General features: G+C 37.4%; 1 protein-coding gene across 3 annotated transcripts in view; it reads left to right on the forward strand.

Moving 5' to 3' along the window:
* The window catches only part of ANO10 (anoctamin 10), a 123,495-nt gene that overhangs the window by 22,200 nt on the left and 89,042 nt on the right, over positions 1 to 12,253 (forward strand). The window contains exon 13 of one of the 3 annotated variants that reach the window (XR_004842201.1): positions 2,414 to 2,497. The exons of the other annotated variants lie outside the window; for them this stretch is intronic. The gene's annotated coding sequence lies outside the window, so the exon portion shown is untranslated. Of the gene's footprint in view, positions 1 to 2,413; positions 2,498 to 12,253 lie in introns of those variants that run through there. 3 annotated transcript variants of the gene reach the window in all.

Raw genomic sequence — 12,253 nt, forward strand, 5'->3', positions numbered from 1 at the left:
TTTCACATACAGAATCGGAGAGTAGTCTGGGTTGGAAGGGACCTCTGGAGATTATTTGGTCTAACCTTCTGCTGAAAGCAGGACCCTATATTAGGTTGTCCATGTCCTTGTCAAGCTAAGCTAAGACTTGAATACTTCCAGTGTGAGAAAGTCCACCACTTCTCTGGGCAACCTATCCCATTGTTTAATTGTTCTTATGGCAAAGAATTGTTTGCTTGTTTTTTCTTATGGCAAGAAAAAATTTCCTTGAAGCAACTTGTGGCCCATGGTCTCTTGTCCTTTCACTGTGCATCCTTGTGAAGAGGACACCTCTGTCTTCTCTAAAACTACCTGTTAGGCATTGGAAGACCATGATTAGATCCTCCTCACCCTCCCGAGCCTTCTCCTTTCTAAGTGGAGCAAACCCAGTTCCTTCAACCTTTCTTCTTATGTCTGGTTCTTCAACCCTGTAGTCTTGGTGGCCCTCCAACAGGCCCCCTCCAGGTTTCCAGTATTTGCTTTCCAAGTTGCCAGTGCCACTTTCAAAGAAACAAGGAGTGTTTTTCACATGGGCTTTGTCCCCTTATTACCTTTCTCCTAGTTGCAGTGTGTATTGTTTGTTGGCCTCAATCTATTTGCTCTTTAATCAGAAATTGTTTGTTGGCCTCAATCTATTTTTCTCTTCAATCAGAAAAAGTAATGTCTGGAGCAGTTGTACAATTCTTAACTTTCTTACTGCTGAAATTTTTTTGGCAACAGTCTCCAGATATCTGTCTTCCCATGTGCTAATTCTTTTCTGCAGTAGTGTGTTTTTTCCACATTGATATGCAAACTTATATACATGCATATATACTGCATGAAGGTGTTTCGTTTATAAACTGCATAGTTTGTCAGTTTTCGGGTATAAATGTAAGGAGTACTATTTACTGGTAAATATTTGATGTGTGGTTTAAATTTCTGTCTGAGGGTTAAATGTATAGGAAAAAAACCCATTATTTAGCTATAATTAATAAGTATTAATTAGGGAGTTATACATAAGGCTCTTTTTCTAAAATGTTTTATGGTAAGGTACAAACCTTACTGACGGGTTTACAGTTCCTTTTTGAGAAAATACTTAGCAAGCTTATTAATCAGGTATTTTATTTTAGTGAAACAGATATCCTAGCCAAGACCTATCTATGCTTGCAGTTGTGATGAAAATAGGAAAATACAGAAAGATAAATGGAAAAATGCGCTTTATGTAAATTGTGTAATTATTTGGCTCATTGATGTATACATGCATAAAATAATTCTGCAGCATTACCAATTCTGCATGTTAAAAAAGGTTAATCCAAGCCACTGGTGATTTCAATTAACATATTTTTTCTGTTCAAGAATACCTTTACCTCAGCTGCGAACTTATATGAAATATGTATACATAAGAAATCACATCTGAAAGGCATCCTTTAAAAATCTGATGTGTATGTTTTAATTTTTAATATTGTACAAAATAGTAATGTGATTTTTTATATTCTATGCTAGACAGGTAAGCCACTGAAGTTTGGTTAATTCCTAGATTTGCAATTGTGAGCCATAAAAATAGTTTGATATTCTCATTTCAAGCTGAAACTCTGGCAAAAATTACCAGAAGATGCTGAATAGAGTTGGTATAACACTTAGCAGAAGTTCGTAAAGGTTACTGTAGTATAAAGACTTAACAAAGTTTACTGATCATTTAGCTTACTGTTTGACAAGATTTTAAGAATAAAAATGAACTCAAATTTCTGTGCATTTTATAAACATTGTACTTTGCAAAAGATTCTTGAAATTGTATGTTTACTTTGAATATAAAGTTATGAAATACTTCAGATAAGTTATTCTACTGAGTAACAGGGAAACAGATTGTTCTCAGGGTTTTTTCTCACCTCAGTGAGAGTTTTAACCTTTCAGATGGTGGAATGATTTATGGATTTGTCTGTATAAAATTTTATAAATGCTTGCTGCTGAGCCAGACTCCTGGGACCATATCAATGAGGTTAAAAAAATGACAGTTTTGTTGCTTGTACATTAATACAGATTATGTTTATTTCCAAACTCAAAATTTATCATAGATCTTTTTATTGACATGTGGTCGTTCTTTTGAGATATTCATTCTGATTTAGTGTAGATTTTTTGTCACTTCGAATAGTGAAGATTAATGGCAAAAGCTTTTCAGAATGAAAACATTTAAAAATTCAAAGATCTAAGTAAGTTTGTAGTTAATGGTTGTATTCCGTAGCGTTCTGCTAGTATAGAAATGAAAATGCATATTAACACCTATCTATTTTTAAATAGTCCAATGGCTTTTTGAAAGTCTCAGAATTTAAAACAGTATTTGTGCATTTTCCTATTTGTGACTAATTTTAATTTGTTGCTCCTTATTTTCTGCTCTTTTGTCAAACCCTTCCTTTTTCAGATTCTCAATTTGCTGTGTTGGAAGCTGAGAAGTAATCACACAGATTAATGAATTGTGCTGTTCAAACCATGTACAAACACTGAAATGTGTTAAATATGTGGGCATGTGTAGTAATGTGTAGGACAGCAAGCAACCACTGTATTGCATCAGGTTTTTCAACCCTGATAACTGGAATGTGTTGATATATTTTATTACTGTGTCTACCCCAACTGGAGCATTGTATTTTGACAGTAATTTTCATTACTCACTTTAGGGTAACACAGTTCAGAATGTGACTTTTATCTTTAAACACATACAAGTCTTGGTCGTAAAGGTCGGACTTGGTTTATGAAATACAGCTTTACTACTGTTTTTTAAAACAGAATTATTTGATCCAGTTGAACTAGGAGTATGTACAAAGGAATGACTGAGCTGGGTCAGATCATGGGTCTGTCTGGGCTGGAATCCTTTCCACAGCAGAGGCCAAGGGAAGAGTATGTTGGTATAGCCAACTATGTAGTCATGCTTCCTGAAAATTAACTCCCGGGATCTGGTGATTTGAGGTGTAACCCTTTTTAAGGACCCGTCTCTTTACTGAAAATGAGCTGGCCCGAGCTGCGTAAGAAAGTGTGCAGTGCTTTTATACAATGGCATATCCACTTTTTCAACACAATTAGAATTATTTTATAGTAAAAAGCTAGTTAAGCAACTAATGTTAATATACTCTTAGCTTAATAAGTAATCATTGTGTGTATTGGTTCTACCCTGGATTTTTCTAGCTTTTCTCTGCTATTTTCTCAGTCGTCTTTTCTGTGTAAGAGGGACTTTTGATTCTAAATTGGATACTGCCAGTGTGGGTGTGACATTATAGTGGAGGTTAAGGAATCGGTGGCACAGGAAGCCCTCTCAGTGGGAAAGAAAACCTGGGAGGTGTCTTAGTAGCAACAATGATAGCAAAAAGGGAATGCTCTCTTGCTCTCAGCCAGGTGGTGGTAGGAACAGGGAGCTACAAAGGTATTGGGTGCTAGTTAGCTGAAAGACCTGAACTTTCAAGAAGAATCACAGCAATGCTTTAACCCAAGTTGGGGTCCCTTCAGTAAGAAGCAGAAACTGGTGCGTCTTCTGGGATTGTGCCATTCCTCCTGAATTTAACATTATCTGGTAGATACTACTGTGTTTTTAAACCATGCGCATACTAGAAGGGTTGGATGGGGGAGATACCTTAGGAATTCTTCCTGGAAGACAGCATATGCCTTAACTATGCTAATAAGTGCTTCAGAAGTGTCAACCTGGAAAAACAGCAGGAGAAGACTGAGTAGGAATGTTTTTTTCTGTTCCCCCTGGGATTGTGCAAGGCTGCCAAAATGACAAAACTTCAAAATGGAAAAGGAATAAAGAACAGAGCTTTGGAGACAATTACAAGACATTTTAAAGAACTTTATAAGAATCAGACTTTCAGATCTCTTTAAAACCCACTTAGCTTAATATTGCCACAAAGAAGTTTCCTTTAATGTATAAATATGATATTTCCAGCTTAAGCCTGAACAGAATGTACAGCTTCCTTGCTGGCAGTTGGAAGCTAAATGGCCAGACAAAAGCCAAGCTAATAATACCTGTTAATATTAATTGTTTACCTTCCACTTGATTAAGATTAGTAATTGTTGAATGACAAGATAGAGTATGAACATCCAAAGCTTCCTGGCTTTGCAACCATTCCAAGGTTGGCTTAGCGTTTCATGGAGCTGAATTGTTTTGTTTTATAAACAACTTATTAGTTTATTCAGTAAAATTTTAAAAATAATTTTCTGCAAATGTGATATCCATAGCTGCCAGCACAAGCCTGAAAAATGGCATTTCCTGGAGCATAGGTAGAGCTATAGGATTCAGGTACTGTATTTCCATGTATCTGTGATGCAGTTTGCAGTAGCGTTACTTTGTATCCTTCTTACTAGAAGCGTTCCTTCTCAGGGACTGTGGTATTCTTCCCATCTCCAAAGTTTCAGGTAACTTCTTTGTCTAAGGTGGTACGTTTTGGTTGGTTGGGTTGGTTTTTAAACTGTGTGTAGCATTGGAGGATAAATCCAATTTGTCATTTGTATCCTCAGATGACTGAGAGTGAAAATGAATGGCTCTCAGCAGGTAAGAGAATCCAAAGACAGAAAATGCGGGGTTTGCAGATGCAATTGGAAAAGAGAGAGAGAACAGGAGATCAGTAAAACTGCCTCCAAATAGCAGGAGAAAGCCAGCCATTGTCAATTAAACGCTACTCTTCAGAGAGAGTCTTAATGATGCATTATTGTTGCTTACATGTTATAAAATTGCAGAAGAATTTCTTTTATTAAATTTCTTTGCAATAACTTCTAGCATTCTGGTTTGGAGTGTTAAGCCTTCTGGATCAAATTTATATTCATGTCGTTGACTTTCTTACACACCTACTCAGTACTGTAAATGTGATTAGTAGACGTTCATTGGAAACTTGCAGCATGAGTTCTACAGTCTCTTATTTAAAAATGAGCTAAATCTGTTGCCATAGTTTTTCCCCTCCTGACCCTTTTTAGAAAAAGTTCCAAAGCATCGTTTGCTTTTGAAAATCTGGGTTTATAAAAACAAAAGTCCCTTTGTTTTTTGTTTGCTTGCTTTGTTTTGTTTTCCAAGTGCTGAGAACCACCTGGCACACTTATCTGAAAACTGATTTTGGAACATAATGTGCAAGAAAATGCAGTACTGGACTGAAAGACTGTAGTATAGAGTTAAATTTTTTTTTTTTAATAGTCTCTGTGAGAATGTTTTATTGAAAGCAGGCTGAAGATGGTCATGAGTCATGCTCTAAAGTAAATGTCAAAAGAAGTGGGGCTTAATTACTTCATTTTTGCACTGAATTTTTACATTATACTGGAAGGAAGTGTCAATCCAGAATTTCACTCTTCTGATCAGAAGAAATTAGTGGAGTGATGTGTAATTTTCAAAGGGATTTTTCATTAACTGTGGAAGTGTGCAGGCTGCCTGGTATGCTGCTGCTTTCTATTCTAATACCTTGAACAGCCCTTTTGAAGTCATGGGAGATTTCTAATGCATGCCTATAATCGGCTAAATCTCTACAATGAATAATATGAAGGAGATACAGTTAGAAGCTGCTGAGAATTCATAAACCATAATATATTTGATCAAGGTTTGTTTCAGTTAGAGGATTTGTTGTAAGATAAAAAGCATGCGTGCAAGAATGTGTGTGCGTGGTAAGGGATTACAGATAAACCAATATCAAATATAAGGGTATCTTTTATTAAACTTGAAATATAGAGTTTGCAATACTTGAGTTTATCTGCATCTCAGTGTATTTTTTCAGAAGTTCATAACCATTGCAAATTCTGAGTGAAACTTGTTTTAAAATCCAGTGGAATGGGAATAAACAGTTTATTAAAGGAAATGTTTAAATTTTTACTGGTATAGCTTAGCAAATAAAGTTACTGAATTCAAGTACTTTCTTGTTCTTCTAGGTTCTAAGAGCTTTCATATTAAAAGAAGATACCAGCAGTAGTTTGTACCAGATAAATTATTAATGCATCTTGAAGAATACTATGTTGGAAAAAAATTGAAGTATTAGTTTATTCTAACACTGGTTGCATTTGGTAGTGCTGTTTTAATTCCTGTGTAGTTACAGGAACTGCAGGGGAAAGCAGGAGGAAGATAATGAGTGTCAGTGTGACATCCTTCCAGTGGTTTTCATGCCAGTTTAACAAAATAATTCTGGGGAAAGTGTATTACTTTTTCTCTCTTTTTTTTTTTTAAAAGCATAAAATGTGTATATAGGGAGGATTTTAGGGTTAACTCCTCACATACGAGTAAGGAGTCCACAACCCAGACTGTAGTGTGTTCCTGTAAGTGCTCCTGTTTCTGTTTCACTCCCTGTAATTACAGGAGAGTAAAATTACTTTTAAATTCTGACTGCAGGCTGCCCTTTAAGAGGCAAAATCACAGCCGGTGGCAAGAATGGGATGTGGCCATATTCTTCCCCATAGACAGCAGGTTGAAAAGTCACACTAGGTTCATGAATTGGTCTTCCCTAAACTTGGATGGTCCTACCCCGGCTGAGTAAAACTGACTTTGGATATGTCAGAAGGAATGAGTGGATCTGCCTTTTTAGGACTTCAAGTTTGGATTATTTTGGTGCATATCTTGAAAGCCACATGTAGCACAAAACGTAACTGCTGATTTCCTGGATAGTATTGAGACTGCTGTTCTTTGATAACTGTCTTTGTATCTGTGTGAATGGAATTGCAAGTTCTGAATTTGCTGAGCAGGTAGAGCCTTCTATCATGTTTTTCTGCTTTTACAAATCTTTCAAGTTGCTTAGGTTTTCCAAGGAACGTCAGGTGCTGTGGTGGTTACACTAAGACCTTAACTACCCGGAGAAGTTAACAATAACAGTTACTGAAGAAGAAACGATAGGGGTGCACCTCCTCATATGGATGCTCTGTTATAATATCATAATAATTTTATTCTGGTATCAATCTTTAAAATGAGAGGTTTAAAATCCGCTGAGTTTTTAGTCTGTCTCTTCCCCTCCCTCCTTCCCTGTATTTGAGGGTGGAGTAAAAAACAGTAATGGCAGCTTGCTCTCCTCCGGCCCCCCTGCAATGTAGATTAAACTTTGAGATGTGTAGTTACACAGTTTAAATACAAAATAATTTATATAGCAATGGATCAAAAGCTGTACATTGTAAAATGTCTTCTGAAGCTGAAGTGTAAAAGTACATACAGCTGTATGATACATTTCTCAAATTCTAGCTAGGGAAGCTATATGCAAGAATTGCCTTTCTAGTAGAAACACTGAACAAAAAGGGGGAGGGAATCCAGCTTCCTTTGCAATGTCACATTGTATTAATAATTGCAGATGCATCTTGCTTTGCTCAGCTTCCCTCTGAAGACAGCTGAGCTGCAGAGATGCAGCAAGTGATAGGAGCCTAATCTTAGAAGCCATAAAAAGAAACAGATGCTTCTTTTGATACCACAAAGCAATTGTAGCTGATATGTAAAAAGTTGTATTGTGGATTCTTTTTAAAGTTTGGGAGAAGACTTACAACTTAGCTGATTCTATTTCAAACAAAGGAAGCCTCCTGTCTTGTCATTTTCTGTTAGTGCATTGTCTAGAGACACTGCCTTGGTACAACAATACTGATGCATTTCTGCTGGTCCAAACATGTTCTTATGCATGTTTATACATTTTATAACATACAGGTTAGCTTAGATTTTTTTTTTTGGCAAAAAGTCAAGACTTAAAATATTTATACATTTTATAACATACAGTGTTAGCTTAGATTTTTTTTTTTTTTTGGCAAAAAGTCAAGACTTAAAAATAAATTCATGTTAGACTCTTATGTGCATACTACTAACATCTATAGCTATAAACTGTCCCTTTGTCATATGTACCTGTTATATCTATGCTTTATATTACAGAATTACAGCTACATCTGGAAAATCAATGTTGAAACTTGTGGAGAGCCTGAGAGGGCTGCATGTTGTTTGGATGTCTACCTCAGGCAAAGCTTGACTTTGTCAGGATGGGACTCAAGTGTGTGCCATTCTCCCTCTGCTCCTGTCTATCCTATTTTTCATCAGGAGAAAACATGGGTGGCTGTTCGAAATCAGAGGAGCTGCAGTACAGTGTAACAGCTCCCCCAGTCTGGCTGATCAGGGAATGAAGATTCAAAGTGTTTTGTGGACTCTGCCCTTAAGTTTAGTTTTCTAGTTTTTCTATCCCTGCTCTGAACCAGGGTCATGTCATCTTGACCAGCCCTAGGAGATAGGAGGTTCCTGGCATGAGGGTTTTCAGCCTTCCAAAGTAACCTATTCATGAGCTTTCGATTCTTGTAGTTAGAAAGCTTTTAACCAAAATCTCCCAAGTGCAGGTTAAGCTGACCACTACTTGTAGTACAGAAAACTAACTGGTCACTGTTCCCTACATGATGACTTTCAAACTGCTATGGTGTTCCAGTCTTCTGGTTTTTATACTGCATGAACTCTGGTCTTTCAGCTCTTCCCCACAGGTCATTTTATTTCAGAATACTTGGTTTTGTTCTTACCAAGATTGTCTCTATGATGATACCTGAAACCACATACAAGTGCACACGTTTTACTAAAAGTTCAGATACATCCTGCATTGTATGTGATGCTCTTTTTAGCATGTCAAAAGGGGTTTTTGTCTTCTCTGCAATAACCTTGTACTGAATGTTTTGTTATTTCTGAATTGGTGCTATGCATCTTTCAATGTGCAGCTGTTTGTTTTCACTGAATCTTGTCCTGTTGATTAAGACTATTTCTTCAGTTTTTCAGGATTGCTTGAGTTCTAATCCTGCTCTTCAAGAGCACTTGGATTTCTCCTTGCTTGATGTCATAAGTGCGGTTCTTAAGCAGATTTTCCTGTTCAATCACCAAAATGGTTAATGAAACTATTGAACTAGGGTCTGATCCAGCACAGATCTTTGTAGGGCCCCAGGGGATAGTCCTTCCAGCTTGACAGTTGCTAACGATTACTGTTGGAGGACTTTTCCAGTCAGCTGCGTCCTTCCCTATCCAGTTATTTGATTCAGAGTGTTTTGAGAGTGACGCAACTACTATCAATCCTGTCAGAGTTCTTACGTTTATTGCTGCTTCTGAACCCATGTTTGAGGCTATGTGCGTTGCTGCACTGTGGTTTCATCTGTGTGAATAGTTTTGCAAAGTATTTCAGAAATATACACTGATTTTTAGAAATTGGCTTCTAGCTATGAAACAAATGATAACAAAATGCATTTTTCATCCTCTGCCACTCTCCTCTGAATTATAACCAATTAGTGTTATATCAAGGTATGGGCATGTCTGTGTTAAAACATGCGCAGGATAGGCAAAAATCACACAAAAAAGGTTTACGTAGGCCAAAGAGTTAATTGCTTGTTGTGTTGATAGAGTTTTGTTGGCACTTGCATTTCCGAAGGAGTCTTCCTTTTAAAGTCTACCTGGTAGGCTGCAGGTGTATCCTGGTGAGAAAAGGTAGGGGTCTGTGAGCTGATGGTGTGCTGCAGTTCCCTGTGCTCGCCTCTGCTCTGAACAGAAGGAAAGTCTGAGGTGTTCTTAGGTAAGCAGTGTTTTGTGGAAGGTGGGTAGTGACCTCTCCCAGCACAGCCTCCTTCATTGTAACAGCATCTGAGATTGCAAATACACCAAGGTACTGTCAGTGAGCTCTGGAGTCATTAAAAAGACAGTGAAAGCTCTGGTCTGGCCAAATGCCAGATAATTCTGTTTCATTAGAACTGCTGAATATGTGCAAACATGTACCAATTCAGAATGACTGAACTATAAAACATTTCTTGTAGTGTGTATGGTCTCTTTGGACCATTGTTCATGTAATAACAGTTTGCTGGATTACTGCGTTAAAGAGAACAAATATGTGGATGGCAGGCTTTTACCCATACTTGCTAATCTAAAATATAGCTATTATTTTGAAACTAGATAGCGTGTTAGTCTTCTGTTAAGAAGCAGTAATGTATTTAGGAATGTTTGACAGTGTTAAGTCTGGCAGTGTTTGAAGCTGAGTTGCTATTTGAGATAAAATATCTGATACATTGACAACATTTTCTCAATCATAATGCAAATCACTGCCACAAACATAGGTCAGAGTTGGTCATGTTTTTGTTTTCAGTTCACTGACTAAAAGTAGAGAATAAATGTACTTATGGAAGGGAAAGGAAGTGCAGTAGCTTAGATTGGAAAGAACACAAGCATTCACTTGTGATTCCGGAAATCAAAGGGTTTAATTAAGTGCTAGTATGCGGTGAAGTTTATTACCTATGTATTAGTATACTTTTAAAAAATTAGTAAAATCTGGAGAATTCAGTGACATTATGCTAAATTAGTTTTGTACCTTTGTTCTGTTCTTTGTTGATTATTATAGTTTTATCCCTGGATTTAATAACCAAGCCACGGACTCATGCTTAAGATAAAGTAAGCTTATCTTCAATGAATAGCTTTCAAACGAGGCTGCAGATAGGCCATTAATGGCTAAACTTTATTTAGGAGATACTATGAGAGTAAGATTTTTATCCTGGAGGGGAAGTGCATGGAAACTCTGATTATGGTAGGTCTCACGATTATTCTACCACTAGAGGGCTTATTTGTATAACAGTGAAAAGTGTGCTGGAGAAAAGGTTGCCTTGAGACAGCTTTCTGATGCTTCACACGGTCCAAGAAAAACGGGGAAAAACACCACATATGGGAATGTGACATTGAAGAGATGGGTATCAGACTACAAAGTTAATATTCTGAACTGGCAATTTGATAATCCTAGTTCTTCTAAACTCAGAAAATGAAATGAGAGATTGTATCTCAATCTACAGCTAGGCACAGAGGCTGATTTGGAGTGAGAAAAGATTGGAGAAAATAAATTAAAATATCCCATCAAATTATGGTTTTTAAAGAGTTTTGCTGTTTATTTGAGCTATGCTTAAAACACCTCTTTGACAGATCCATGCATTTTTTGTCATCAGCTGCATTATCTTGGTTTCTACTCTACTTTTACTTCACAGCTGAACTTTTCTTCATTTTTACAGACCACACTAACATGCAAGATATTTCCTTGGGAATCTGCTTAGTACGGAATGTGCCTCATTCGCAGCACCAATGAGAATCCCGGTGCAAGTATCCTCCTTTTCCTGTTCATAAAGCCGGAGTTATAATGGCAGAACATAACATCTCTGGCACTTTCCAAGAGCCTCTCTTTTGTTTTTAAACATTGTTTGGCAGTTGCTTGGCTTGTCAGCACAGAATCTGTGGAGACAGCTTTCCTGAAAACTGCTACTAGCTTTGGGTTTTTGCATGCCTATGCACTTAAAATTAATTTTTGCAAAACTGAAGTTGTTGGTCTGATTCTATTCTTTTGTCTAGAGATCTTGCACGTTCTATTTGATGAGTCTAAAATGTGCAGTTGTCATTCTGAGTTTTGTGTCTGTCATTAGCAAGTATAGAATCCCTAATACAGACAGTGCAGCTTCATATTTTCTCAGTAATCTCTAGATAAGTTGGGTTTTTTGTTTTGTTTAGTTTTTTTTTAGAAAAAGTACATACGACTTGGCAACAAAACTGTTGATTATATACCAGAGGTCTTACTGGTGATGGTAGTAATTATACAATGGGGAGTTTAAAGACAGAATATTGACAGAATATCTCCCTTTAAAAGAAAAAATTAAGGCAAAATTTTGTATTTTGAAACACAAAGAAAGAGTAGTTGTCTAGTTCTTATTTCCATCTTGTTCACTGACATTTCTTTTCCAAAAGAAGCCATCTCTCTGGAAGTCTAACGTTCCATACCACTACAGAACCATATTTCTGTGCAGATACTTTTCTCATTTGGTGTAATGGTTTGGTATCACAATGCTGTGACGAAACAAATGGTGGCATGTATTGCCTTTCAGCACTACCTTGGCTCCTAGTAGTGGTAGATAGAGATTTGGGGTTATTTTCCTCTTCCTGTTTTCCAAAACTGCAGACAAAGTGACTTCTCTCATGAGTGTCCCTGACAGCTCTAAGACCCGGATGCCAAGTCCTGGCTCCCAAGCCTTGGCCTCTTCTTTGGCTTCTTTTCTGGTCTCTTGTCTGGCTCCTCTGCCTGTTGCTGTAGCAGCTTGGAATCATCTCTGGAGCTGATCGAGGCTATGCCACCTGGACATCCACAAGTCTATGGGGCCGGATGGGATCCACCCAAGAGTGCTAAAGGAGCTGGCAGAGGAGCTTGCCAAGCCACTCTCTATCATTTGTCAGCAGTCCTGGATAACAGGGGAAGTCCCAGATGACTGGAGGTTGGCAAATGTGACGCCTATCTTCAAGAAGGGC

The sequence above is a fragment of the Egretta garzetta genome, unplaced genomic scaffold (genome assembly GCF_000687185.1).
Source record: "Egretta garzetta isolate BGI_Z169 unplaced genomic scaffold, ASM68718v1 scaffold96, whole genome shotgun sequence".
Classification (NCBI taxonomy): domain Eukaryota; kingdom Metazoa; phylum Chordata; class Aves; order Pelecaniformes; family Ardeidae; genus Egretta; species Egretta garzetta.